Genomic DNA, 14531 nt, shown 5'->3' on the forward strand with positions numbered 1-14531 from the left:
ACCGTAATTAAACTAAACTATCCCTGTTCTCTCTTCATCGGCAGATATTATAACCGTAATTAAACTAAACTATCCCTGTTCTCTCTTCATCAGCAGATATTATAACCGTAATTAAACTAACCTATCCCTGTTCTCTCTTCATCAGCAGATATTATAACCGTAATTAAACTAAACTATCCCTGTTCTCTCTTCATCTGCAGATATTATAACCGTAATTAAACTAAACTATCCCTGTTCTCTCTTCATCTGCAGATATTATAACCGTAATTAAACTAAACTATCCCTGTTCTCTCTTCATCTGCAGATATTATAACCGTAATTAAACTAAACTATCCCTGTTCTCTCTTCATCTGCAGATATTATAACCATAATTAATCTAAACTATCCCTGTTCTCTCTTCATCAGCAGATATTATAACCGTAATTAAACTAAACTATCCCTGTTCTCTCTTCATCTGCAGATATTATAACCGTAATTAAACTAAACTATCCCTGTTCTCTCTTCATCTGCAGATATTATAACCGTAATTAAACTAAACTATCCCTGTTCTCTCTTCATCTGCAGATATTATAACCGTAATTAAACTAAACTATCCCTGTTCTCTCTTCATCTGCAGATATTATAACCGTAATTAAACTAAACTATCCCTGTTCTCTCTTCATCTGCAGATATTATAACCGTAATTAAACTAAACTATCCCTGTTCTCTCTTCATCTGCAGATATTATAACCGTAATTAAACTAAACTATCTCTGTTCTCTCTTCATCTGCAGATATTATAACCGTAATTAAACTAAACTATCCCTGTTCTCTCTTCATCTGCAGATATTATAACCGTAATTAAACTAAACTATCCCTGTTCTCTCTTCATCTGCAGATATTATAACCGTAATTAAACTAAACTATCTCTGTTCTCTCTTCATCTGCAGATATTATAACCGTAATTAAACTAAACTATCCCTGTTCTCTCTTCATCTGCAGATATTATAACCATAATTAAACTAAACTATCCCTGTTCTCTCTTCATCAGCAGATATTATAACCGTAATTAAACTAAACTATCCCTGTTCTCTCTTCATCAGCAGATATTATAACCGTAATTAAACTAAACTATCCCTGTTCTCTCTTCATCTGCAGATATTATAACTGTAATTAAACTAAACTATCCCTGTTCTCTCTTCATCTGCAGATATTATAACCGTAATTAAACTAAACTATCCCTGTTCCCTCTTCATCTGCAGATTTTATAACCGTAATTAAACTAAACTATCCCTGTTCTCTCTTCATCTGCAGATATTATAACCGTAATTAAACTAAACTATCCCTGTTCCCTCTTCATCTGCAGATATTATAACCGTAATTAAACTAAACTATCCCTGTTCTCTCTTCATCAGCAGATATTATAACCGTAATTAAACTAAACTATCCCTGTTCTCTCTTCATCAGCAGATATTATAACCGTAATTAAACTAAACTATCCCTGTTCTCTCTTCATCAGCAGATATTATAACCGTAATTAAACTAAACTATCCCTGTTCTCTCTTCATCAGCAGATATTATAACCGTAATTAAACTAAACTATCCCTGTTCTCTCTTCATCAGCAGATATTATAACCGTAATTAAACTAAACTATCCCTGTTCTCTCTTCATCAGCAGATATTATAACCGTAATTAAACTAAACTATCCCTGTTCTCTCTTCATCAGCAGATATTATAACCGTAATTAAACTAAACTATCCCTGTTCTCTCTTCATCGGCAGATATTATAACCGTAATTAAACTAAACTATCCCTGTTCTCTCTTCATCGGCAGATATTATAACCGTAATTAAACTAAACTATCCCTGTTCTCTCTTCATCGGCAGATATTATAACCGTAATTAAACTAAACTATCCCTGTTCTCTCTTCATCGGCAGATATTATAACCGTAATTAAACTAAACTATCCCTGTTCTCTCTTCATCGGCAGATATTATAACCGTAATTAAACTAAACTATCCCTGTTCTCTCTTCATCGGCAGATTTTATAACCGTAATTAAACTAAACTATCCCTGTTCTCTCTTCATCGGCAGATATTATAACCATAATTTAACTAAACTATCCCTGTTCTCTCTCCATCGGCAGATATTATAACCATAATTAAACTAACCTATCCCTGTTCTCTCTTCATCAGCTGATATTATAACCGTAATTAAACTAACCTATCCCTGTTCTCTCTTCATCGGCAGATATTATAACCGTAATTAAACTAACCTATCCCTGTTCTCTCTTCATCGGCAGATATTATAACCATAATTTAACTAAACTATCCCTGTTCTCTCTCCATCGGCAGATATTATAACCATAATTAAACTAACCTATCCCTGTTCTCTCTTCATCAGCTGATATTATAACCATAATTAAACTAACCTATCCCTGTTCTCTCTTCATCGGCAGATATTATAACCGTAATTAAACTAAACTATCCCTGTTCTCTCTTCATCATCAGATATTATAACTGTAATTAAACTAACCTATCCCTGTTCTCTCTTCATTAGCTGATATTATAACCGTAATTAATCTAAACTATCCCTGTTCTCTCTTCATCAGCAGATATTATAACCGTAATTAAACTAAACTATCCCTGTTCTCTCTTCATCAGCAGATATTATAACCATAATTTAACTAAACTATCCCTGTTCTCTCTCCATCGGCAGATATTATAACCATAATTAAACTAACCTATCCCTGTTCTCTCTTCATCAGCAGATATTATAACCGTAATTAAACTAAACTATCCCTGTTCTCTCTTCATCAGCAGATATTATAACCGTAATTAAACTAAACTATCCCTGTTCTCTCTTCATCAGCAGATATTATAACCATAATTAAACTAACCTATCCCTGTTCTCTCTTCATCAGCAGATATTATAACCGTAATTAAACTAAACTATCCCTGTTCTCTCTTCATCAGCAGATATTATAACCATAATTAAACTAACCTATCCCTGTTCTCTCTTCATCAGCTGATATTATAACCGTAATTAAACTAAACTATCCCTGTTCTCTCTTCATCTTCAGATATTATAACCGTAATTAAACTAAACTATCCCTGTTCTCTCTTCATCTGCAGATATTATAACCATAATTAAACTAACCTATCCCTGTTCTCTCTTCATCAGCAGATATTATAACCGTAATTAAACTAAACTATCCCTGTTCTCTCTTCATCAGCAGATATTTTAACCGTAATTAAACTAAACTATCCCTGTTCTCTCTTCATCTGCAGATATTATAACCGTAATTAAACTAAACTATCCCTGTTCTCTCTTCATCAGCAGATATTATAACCGTAATTAAACTAAACTACCCGTTCTCTCTTCATCATCAGATATTATAACCGTAATTAAACTAAACTATCCCTGTTCTCTCTTCATCAGCAGATATTATAACCATAATTAAACTAAACTATCCCTGTTCTCTCTTCATCAGCAGATATTATAACCGTAATTAAACTAAACTATCCCTGTTCTCTCTTCATCAGCTGATATTATAACCGTAATTAAACTTAATATCCCTGTTCTCTCTTCATCAGCTGATATTATAACCGTAATTAAACTAAACTATCCCTGTTCTCTCTTCATCAGCAGATATTATAACCGTAATTAAACTAAACTATCCCTGTTCTCTCTTCATCGGCTGATATTATAACCATAATTAAACTAAACTATCCCTGTTCTCTCTTCATCAGCAGATATTATAACCATAATTAAACTAACCTATCCCTGTTCTCTCTACATCAGCAGATATTATAACCGTAATTAAACTAAACTATCCCTGTTCTCTCTTCATCAGCAGATATTATAACCATAATTAAACTAACCTATCCCTGTTCTCTCTTCATCAGCTGATATTATAACCGTAATTAAACTAAACTATCCCTGTTCTCTCTTCATCAGCAGATATTATAACCGTAATTAAACTAAACTATCCCTGTTCTCTCTTCATCAGCAGATATTATAACCGTAATTAAACTAAACTATCCCTGTTCTCTCTTCATCAGCAGATATTATAACCATAATTTAACTAAACTATCCCTGTTCTCTCTCCATCGGCAGATATTATAACCATAATTAAACTAACCTATCCCTGTTCTCTCTTCATCAGCAGATATTATAACCGTAATTAAACTAAACTATCCCTGTTCTCTCTTCATCAGCAGATATTATAACCGTAATTAAACTAAACTATCCCTGTTCTCTCTTCATCAGCAGATATTATAACCATAATTAAACTAACCTATCCCTGTTCTCTCTTCATCAGCAGATATTATAACCGTAATTAAACTAAACTATCCCTGTTCTCTCTTCATCAGCAGATATTATAACCATAATTAAACTAACCTATCCCTGTTCTCTCTTCATCAGCAGATATTATAACCGTAACTAAACTAAACTATCCCTGTTCTCTCTTCATCTGCAGATATTATAACCGTAATTAAACTAAACTATCCCTGTTCTCTCTTCATCAGCAGATATTATAACCGTAATTAAACTAACCTATCCCTGTTCTCTCTTCATCAGCAGATATTATAACCGTAATTAAACTAAACTATCCCTGTTCTCTCTTCATCGGCAGATATTATAACCGTAATTAAACTAAACTATCCCTGTTCTCTCTTCATCAGCAGATATTATAACCATAATTAAACTAACCTATCCCTGTTCTCTCTTCATCAGCAGATATTATAACCGTAATTAAACTAAACTATCCCTGTTCTCTCTTCATCAGCAGATATTATAACCGTAATTAAACTAAACTATCCCTGTTCTCTCTTCATCTGCAGATATTATAACCGTAATTAAACTAAACTATCCCTGTTCTCTCTTCATCTTCAGATATTATAACCGTAATTAAACTAAACTATCCCTGTTCTCTCTTCATCTGCAGATATTATAACCATAATTAAACTAACCTATCCCTGTTCTCTCTTCATCAGCAGATATTATAACCGTAATTAAACTAAACTATCCCTGTTCTCTCTTCATCAGCAGATATTTTAACCGTAATTAAACTAAACTATCCCTGTTCTCTCTTCATCAGCAGATATTATAACCATAATTAAACTAACCTATCCCTGTTCTCTCTTCATCAGCAGATATTATAACCGTAATTAAACTAAACTATCCCTGTTCTCTCTTCATCAGCAGATATTATAACCGTAATTAAACTAAACTATCCCTGTTCTCTCTTCATCAGCAGATATTTTAACCGTAATTAAACTAAACTATCCCTGTTCTCTCTTCATCAGCAGATATTATAACCGTAATTAAACTAAACTATCCCTGTTCTCTCTTCATCAGCAGATATTATAACCGTAATTAAACTAAACTATCCCTGATCTCTCTTCATCAGCAGATATTATAACCGTAATTAAACTAAACTATCCCTGTTCTCTCTTCATCAGCAGATATTATAACCGTAATTAAACTAACATATCCCTGTTCTCTCTTCATCAGCAGATATTATAACCGTAATTAAACTAAACTATCCCTGTTCTCTCTTCATCAGCAGATATTTTAACCGTAATTAAACTAAACTATCCCTGTTCTCTCTTCATCTGCAGATATTATAACCATAATTAAACTAACCTATCCCTGTTCTCTCTTCATCAGCAGATATTATAACCGTAATTAAACTAAACTATCCCTGTTCTCTCTTCATCAGCAGATATTATAACCGTAATTAAACTAAACTATCCCTGTTCTCTCTTCATCAGCAGATATTTTAACCGTAATTAAACTAAACTATCCCTGTTCTCTCTTCATCAGCAGATATTTTAACCGTAATTAAACTAACCTATCCCTGTTCTCTCTTCATCAGCAGATATTATAACCGTAATTAAACTAAACTATCCCTGTTCTCTCTTCATCATCAGATATTATAACCGTAATTAAACTAAACTATCCCTGTTCTCTCTTCATCAGCAGATATTTTAACCGTAATTAAACTAAACTATCCCTGTTCTCTCTTCATCAGCAGATATTATAACCATAATTAAACTAAACTATCCCTGTTCTCTCTTCATCATCAGATATTATAACCGTAATTAAACTAAACTATCCCTGTTCTCTCTTCATCAGCAGATATTATAACCATAATTAAACTAAACTATCCCTGTTCTCTCTTCATCTGCAGATATTATAACCATAATTAAACTAACCTATCCCTGTTCTCTCTTCATCAGCAGATATTATAACCGTAATTAAACTAAACTATCCCTGTTCTCTCTTCATCAGCAGATATTTTAACCGTAATTAAACTAAACTATCCCTGTTCTCTCTTCATCAGCAGATATTATAACCATAATTAAACTAACCTATCCCTGTTCTCTCTTCATCAGCAGATATTATAACCGTAATTAAACTAAACTATCCCTGTTCTCTCTTCATCAGCAGATATTATAACCGTAATTAAACTAAACTATCCCTGTTCTCTCTTCATCAGCAGATATTTTAACCGTAATTAAACTAAACTATCCCTGTTCTCTCTTCATCAGCAGATATTATAACCGTAATTAAACTAAACTATCCCTGTTCTCTCTTCATCAGCAGATATTATAACCGTAATTAAACTAAACTATCCCTGATCTCTCTTCATCAGCAGATATTATAACCGTAATTAAACTAACCTATCCCTGTTCTCTCTTCATCAGCAGATATTATAACCGTAATTAAACTAAACTATCCCTGTTCTCTCTTCATCAGCAGATATTTTAACCGTAATTAAACTAAACTATCCCTGTTCTCTCTTCATCTGCAGATATTATAACCATAATTAAACTAACCTATCCCTGTTCTCTCTTCATCAGCAGATATTATAACCGTAATTAAACTAAACTATCCCTGTTCTCTCTTCATCAGCAGATATTATAACCGTAATTAAACTAAACTATCCCTGTTCTCTCTTCATCAGCAGATATTTTAACCGTAATTAAACTAAACTATCCCTGTTCTCTCTTCATCAGCAGATATTTTAACCGTAATTAAACTAACCTATCCCTGTTCTCTCTTCATCAGCAGATATTATAACCGTAATTAAACTAAACTATCCCTGTTCTCTCTTCATCAGCAGATATTATAACCGTAATTAAACTAAACTACCCCTGTTCTCTCTTCATCATCAGATATTATAACCGTAATTAAACTAAACTATCCCTGTTCTCTCTTCATCAGCAGATATTATAACCATAATTAAACTAAACTATCCCTGTTCTCTCTTCATCTGCAGATATTATAACCGTAATTAAACTAAACTATCCCTGTTCTCTCTTCATCAGCAGATATTATAACCGTAATTAAACTAAACTATCCCTGTTCTCTCTTCATCAGCAGATATTATAACCATAATTAAACTAAACTACCCCTGTTCTCTCTTCATCATCAGATATTTTAACCGTAATTAAACTAAACTATCCCTGTTCTCTCTTCATCAGCAGATATTTTAACCGTAATTAAACTAACCTATCCCTGTTCTCTCTTCATCAGCAGATATTATAACCGTAATTAAACTAAACTATCCCTGTTCTCTCTTCATCAGCAGATATTATAACCGTAATTAAACTAAACTACCCCTGTTCTCTCTTCATCAGCAGATATTTTAACCGTAATTAAACTAAACTATCCCTGTTCTCTCTTCATCAGCAGATATTTTAACCGTAATTAAACTAACCTATCCCTGTTCTCTCTTCATCAGCAGATATTATAACCATAATTAAACTAAACTACCCCTGTTCTCTCTTCATCAGCAGATATTTTAACCGTAATTAAACTAAACTATCCCTGTTCTCTCTTCATCAGCAGATATTTTAACCGTAATTAAACTAACCTATCCCTGTTCTCTCTTCATCAGCAGATATTATAACCGTAATTAAACTAAACTACCCCTGTTCTCTCTTCATCAGCAGATATTATAACCATAATTAAACTAAACTACCCCTGTTCTCTCTTCATCAGCAGATATTTTAACCGTAATTAAACTAAACTATCCCTGTTCTCTCTTCATCAGCAGATATTTTAACCGTAATTAAACTAACCTATCCCTGTTCTCTCTTCATCAGCAGATATTATAACCGTAATTAAACTAAACTATCCCTGTTCTCTCTTCATCAGCAGATATTATAACCGTAATTAAACTAAACTACCCCTGTTCTCTCTTCATCATCAGATATTATAACCGTAATTAAACAAAACTATCCCTGTTCTCTCTTCATCAGCAGATATTATAACCATAATTAAACTAAACTATCCCTGTTCTCTCTTCATCTGCAGATATTATAACCGTAATTAAACTAAACTATCCCTGTTCTCTCTTCATCAGCAGATATTATAACCGTAATTAAACTAAACTATCCCTGTTCTCTCTTCATCAGCAGATATTATAACCGTAATTAAACTAAACTACCCCTGTTCTCTCTTCATCATCAGATATTATAACCGTAATTAAACTAAACTATCCCTGTTCTCTCTTCATCAGCAGATATTATAACCATAATTAAACTAAACTATCCCTGTTCTCTCTTCATCTGCAGATATTATAACCATAATTAAACTAACCTATCCCTGTTCTCTCTTCATCAGCAGATATTATAACCGTAATTAAACTAAACTATCCCTGTTCTCTCTTCATCGGCAGATATTATAACCGTAATTAAACTAAACTATCCCTGTTCTCTCTTCATCAGCAGATATTATAACCATAATTAAACTAACCTATCCCTGTTCTCTCTTCATCAGCAGATATTATAACCGTAATTAAACTAAACTATCCCTGTTCTCTCTTCATCAGCAGATATTATAACCGTAATTAAACTAAACTATCCCTGTTCTCTCTTCATCTGCAGATATTATAACCGTAATTAAACTAAACTATCCCTGTTCTCTCTTCATCTTCAGATATTATAACCGTAATTAAACTAAACTATCCCTGTTCTCTCTTCATCTGCAGATATTATAACCATAATTAAACTAACCTATCCCTGTTCTCTCTTCATCAGCAGATATTATAACCGTAATTAAACTAAACTATCCCTGTTCTCTCTTCATCAGCAGATATTTTAACCGTAATTAAACTAAACTATCCCTGTTCTCTCTTCATCAGCAGATATTATAACCATAATTAAACTAACCTATCCCTGTTCTCTCTTCATCAGCAGATATTATAACCGTAATTAAACTAAACTATCCCTGTTCTCTCTTCATCAGCAGATATTATAACCGTAATTAAACTAAACTATCCCTGTTCTCTCTTCATCAGCAGATATTTTAACCGTAATTAAACTAAACTATCCCTGTTCTCTCTTCATCAGCAGATATTATAACCGTAATTAAACTAAACTATCCCTGTTCTCTCTTCATCAGCAGATATTATAACCGTAATTAAACTAAACTATCCCTGATCTCTCTTCATCAGCAGATATTATAACCGTAATTAAACTAAACTATCCCTGTTCTCTCTTCATCAGCAGATATTATAACCGTAATTAAACTAACCTATCCCTGTTCTCTCTTCATCAGCAGATATTATAACCGTAATTAAACTAAACTATCCCTGTTCTCTCTTCATCAGCAGATATTTTAACCGTAATTAAACTAAACTATCCCTGTTCTCTCTTCATCTGCAGATATTATAACCATAATTAAACTAACCTATCCCTGTTCTCTCTTCATCAGCAGATATTATAACCGTAATTAAACTAAACTATCCCTGTTCTCTCTTCATCAGCAGATATTATAACCGTAATTAAACTAAACTATCCCTGTTCTCTCTTCATCAGCAGATATTATAACCGTAATTAAACTAACCTATCCCTGTTCTCTCTTCATCAGCAGATATTTTAACCGTAATTAAACTAAACTATCCCTGTTCTCTCTTCATCAGCAGATATTTTAACCGTAATTAAACTAACCTATCCCTGTTCTCTCTTCATCAGCAGATATTATAACCGTAATTAAACTAAACTATCCCTGTTCTCTCTTCATCATCAGATATTATAACCGTAATTAAACTAAACTATCCCTGTTCTCTCTTCATCAGCAGATATTTTAACCGTAATTAAACTAAACTATCCCTGTTCTCTCTTCATCAGCAGATATTATAACCATAATTAAACTAAACTATCCCTGTTCTCTCTTCATCATCAGATATTATAACCGTAATTAAACTAAACTATCCCTGTTCTCTCTTCATCAGCAGATATTATAACCATAATTAAACTAAACTATCCCTGTTCTCTCTTCATCTGCAGATATTATAACCATAATTAAACTAACCTATCCCTGTTCTCTCTTCATCAGCAGATATTATAACCGTAATTAAACTAAACTATCCCTGTTCTCTCTTCATCAGCAGATATTTTAACCGTAATTAAACTAAACTATCCCTGTTCTCTCTTCATCAGCAGATATTATAACCATAATTAAACTAACCTATCCCTGTTCTCTCTTCATCAGCAGATATTATAACCGTAATTAAACTAAACTATCCCTGTTCTCTCTTCATCAGCAGATATTATAACCGTAATTAAACTAAACTATCCCTGTTCTCTCTTCATCAGCAGATATTTTAACCGTAATTAAACTAAACTATCCCTGTTCTCTCTTCATCAGCAGATATTATAACCGTAATTAAACTAAACTATCCCTGTTCTCTCTTCATCAGCAGATATTATAACCGTAATTAAACTAAACTATCCCTGATCTCTCTTCATCAGCAGATATTATAACCGTAATTAAACTAAACTATCCCTGTTCTCTCTTCATCAGCAGATATTATAACCGTAATTAAACTAACCTATCCCTGTTCTCTCTTCATCAGCAGATATTATAACCGTAATTAAACTAAACTATCCCTGTTCTCTCTTCATCAGCAGATATTTTAACCGTAATTAAACTAAACTATCCCTGTTCTCTCTTCATCTGCAGATATTATAACCATAATTAAACTAACCTATCCCTGTTCTCTCTTCATCAGCAGATATTATAACCGTAATTAAACTAAACTATCCCTGTTCTCTCTTCATCAGCAGATATTATAACCGTAATTAAACTAAACTATCCCTGTTCTCTCTTCATCAGCAGATATTTTAACCGTAATTAAACTAAACTATCCCTGTTCTCTCTTCATCAGCAGATATTTTAACCGTAATTAAACTAACCTATCCCTGTTCTCTCTTCATCAGCAGATATTATAACCGTAATTAAACTAAACTATCCCTGTTCTCTCTTCATCAGCAGATATTATAACCGTAATTAAACTAAACTACCCCTGTTCTCTCTTCATCATCAGATATTATAACCGTAATTAAACTAAACTATCCCTGTTCTCTCTTCATCAGCAGATATTATAACCATAATTAAACTAAACTATCCCTGTTCTCTCTTCATCTGCAGATATTATAACCGTAATTAAACTAAACTATCCCTGTTCTCTCTTCATCGGCAGATATTATAACCGTAATTAAACTAAACTATCCCTGTTCTCTCTTCATCTGCAGATATTATAACCATAATTAAACTAAACTATCCCTGTTCTCTCTTCATCAGCAGATATTATAACCGTAATTAAACTAAACTATCCCTGTTCTCTCTTCATCAGCAGATATTATAACCATAATTAAACTAACCTATCCCTGTTCTCTCTTCATCAGCAGATATTATAACCGTAATTAAACTAAACTATCTCTGTTCTCTCTTCATCAGCAGATATTATAACCGTAATTAAACTAAACTATCCCTGTTCTCTCTTCATCAGCAGATATTATAACCGTAATTAAACTAAACTATCCCTGTTCTCTCTTCATCAGCAGATATTATAACCGTAATTAAACTAAACTATCTCTGTTCTCTCTTCATCAGCAGATATTATAACCGTAATTAAACTAAACTATCCCTGTTCTCTCTTCATCAGCAGATATTATAACCGTAATTAAACTAAACTATCTCTGTTCTCTCTTCATCAGCAGATATTATAACCATAATTAAACTAACCTATCCCTGTTCTCTCTTCATCTGCAGATATTATAACCGTAATTAAACTAAACTATCCCTGTTCTCTCTTCATCAGCAGATATTATAACCGTAATTAAACTAAACTATCCCTGTTCTCTCTTCATCAGCAGATATTATAACCGCAATTAAACTAAACTATCTCTGTTCTCTCTTCATCAGCAGATATTATAACCGTAATTAAACTAAACTATCCCTGTTCTCTCTTCATCAGCAGATATTATAACCGTAATTAAACTAAACTATCCCTGTTCTCTCTTCATCAGCAGATATTATAACTGTAATTAAACTAAACTATCCCTGTTCTCTCTTCATCAGCAGATATTATAACCGTAATTAAACTAAACTATCCCTGTTCTCTCTTCATCAGCAGATATTATAACCGTAATTAAACTAAACTATCCCTGTTCTCTCTTCATCAGCAGATATTATAACCGTAATTAAACTAAACTATCCCTGTTCTCTCTTCATCGGCAGATATTATAACTGTAATTAAACTAAACTATCCCTGTTCTCTCTTCATCGGCAGATTTTATAACCGTAATTAAACTAAACTATCCCTGTTCTCTCTTCATCGGCAGATATTATAACTGTAATTAAACTAACCTATCCCTGTTCTCTCTTCATCAGCTGATATTATAACCGTAATTAAACTAAACTATCCCTGTTCTCTCTTCATCAGCAGATATTATAACCGTAATTAAACTAAACTATCCCTGTTCTCTCTTCATCAGCAGATATTATAACCGTAATTAAACTAAACTATCCCTGTTCTCTCTTCATCAGCAGATATTATAACCATAATTTAACTAAACTATCCCTGTTCTCTCTCCATCGGCAGATATTATAACCATAATTAAACTAACCTATCCCTGTTCTCTCTTCATCAGCAGATATTATAACCGTAATTAAACTAAACTATCCCTGTTCTCTCTTCATCAGCAGATATTATAACCGTAATTAAACTAAACTATCCCTGTTCTCTCTTCATCAGCAGATATTATAACCATAATTAAACTAACCTATCCCTGTTCTCTCTTCATCAGCAGATATTATAACCGTAATTAAACTAAACTATCCCTGTTCTCTCTTCATCAGCAGATATTATAACCATAATTAAACTAACCTATCCCTGTTCTCTCTTCATGAGCTGATATTATAACCGTAATTAAACTAAACTATCCCTGTTCTCTCTTCATCTTCAGATATTATAACCGTAATTAAACTAAACTATCCCTGTTCTCTCTTCATCTGCAGATATTATAACCATAATTAAACTAACCTATCCCTGTTCTCTCTTCATCAGCAGATATTATAACCGTAATTAAACTAAACTATCCCTGTTCTCTCTTCATCAGCAGATATTTTAACCGTAATTAAACTAAACTATCCCTGTTCTCTCTTCATCAGCAGATATTATAACCGTAATTAAACTAAACTATCCCTGTTCTCTCTTCATCAGCAGATATTATAACCGTAATTAAACTAAACTATCCCTGTTCTCTCTTCATCAGCAGATATTTTAACCGTAATAAACTAAACTATCCCTGTTCTCTCTTCATCAGCAGATATTATAACCATAATTAAACTAAACTATCCCTGTTCTCTCTTCATCGGCAGATATTATAACCGTAATTAAACTAAACTATCCCTGTTCTCTCTTCATCAGCAGATATTATAACCGTAATTAAACTAAACTATACCTGTTCTCTCTTCATCTGCAGATATTATAACCGTAATTAAACTAAACTATCCCTGTTCTCTCTTCATCAGCAGATATTGTAACCGTAATTAAACTAAACTATCCCTGTTCTCTCTTCATCAGCAGATATTATAACCGTAATTAAACTAAACTATCCCTGTTCTCTCTTCATCATCAGATATTATAACTGTAATTAAACTAAACTATCCCTGTTCTCTCTTCATCAGCAGATAATCTCTGCTCATCTCATCAATTCCCACACCAGCGATTTAGAGATTATCATGACAGAATATGCTAATCAATGACTGAAGATCATTAACTCATAAACTCATTAACTATCCCTTCAAAAACGTCCTGTCTCATTCTACGTGTCCTCTCTTCTTCTGGGGTCTCTTCATCATTGTCCGACTCCGGTTTGATCATAAAAGGCTGAACAGTTTCTGACATTTTTAGTGTGTGTGTGTGTGTGTGTGGTGTGTAAGAGAGAGAGAGAGAGAGAGAGAGAGAGAGAGAGAGAGAGAGAGAGAGAGAGAGAGAGAGAGAGAGAGAGAGAGAGAAAGGTAATCAGAGCTGCTAACATGAGCTTGTGAAGCTCCGCCCTCTTTTAGAAAGGGGGGGGAGCAGCAGCTCATTTGCATTTAAAGGGACACAAAAAAACTGCATTCTGGGGACATCAGAGACTTAATTTACATCTTGAAAAAAGGGGCGTAATAGGAGCGCTTTAAGGGAACATTCTATTGTATCATTCTTCAAAAATAATGGGAACGTTACTTTTGAATGTTCTC

This window comes from Pseudorasbora parva, chromosome 16 (genome assembly GCF_024679245.1).
Source record: "Pseudorasbora parva isolate DD20220531a chromosome 16, ASM2467924v1, whole genome shotgun sequence".
In the NCBI taxonomy this organism is placed as follows: Eukaryota; Metazoa; Chordata; class Actinopteri; order Cypriniformes; family Gobionidae; genus Pseudorasbora; species Pseudorasbora parva.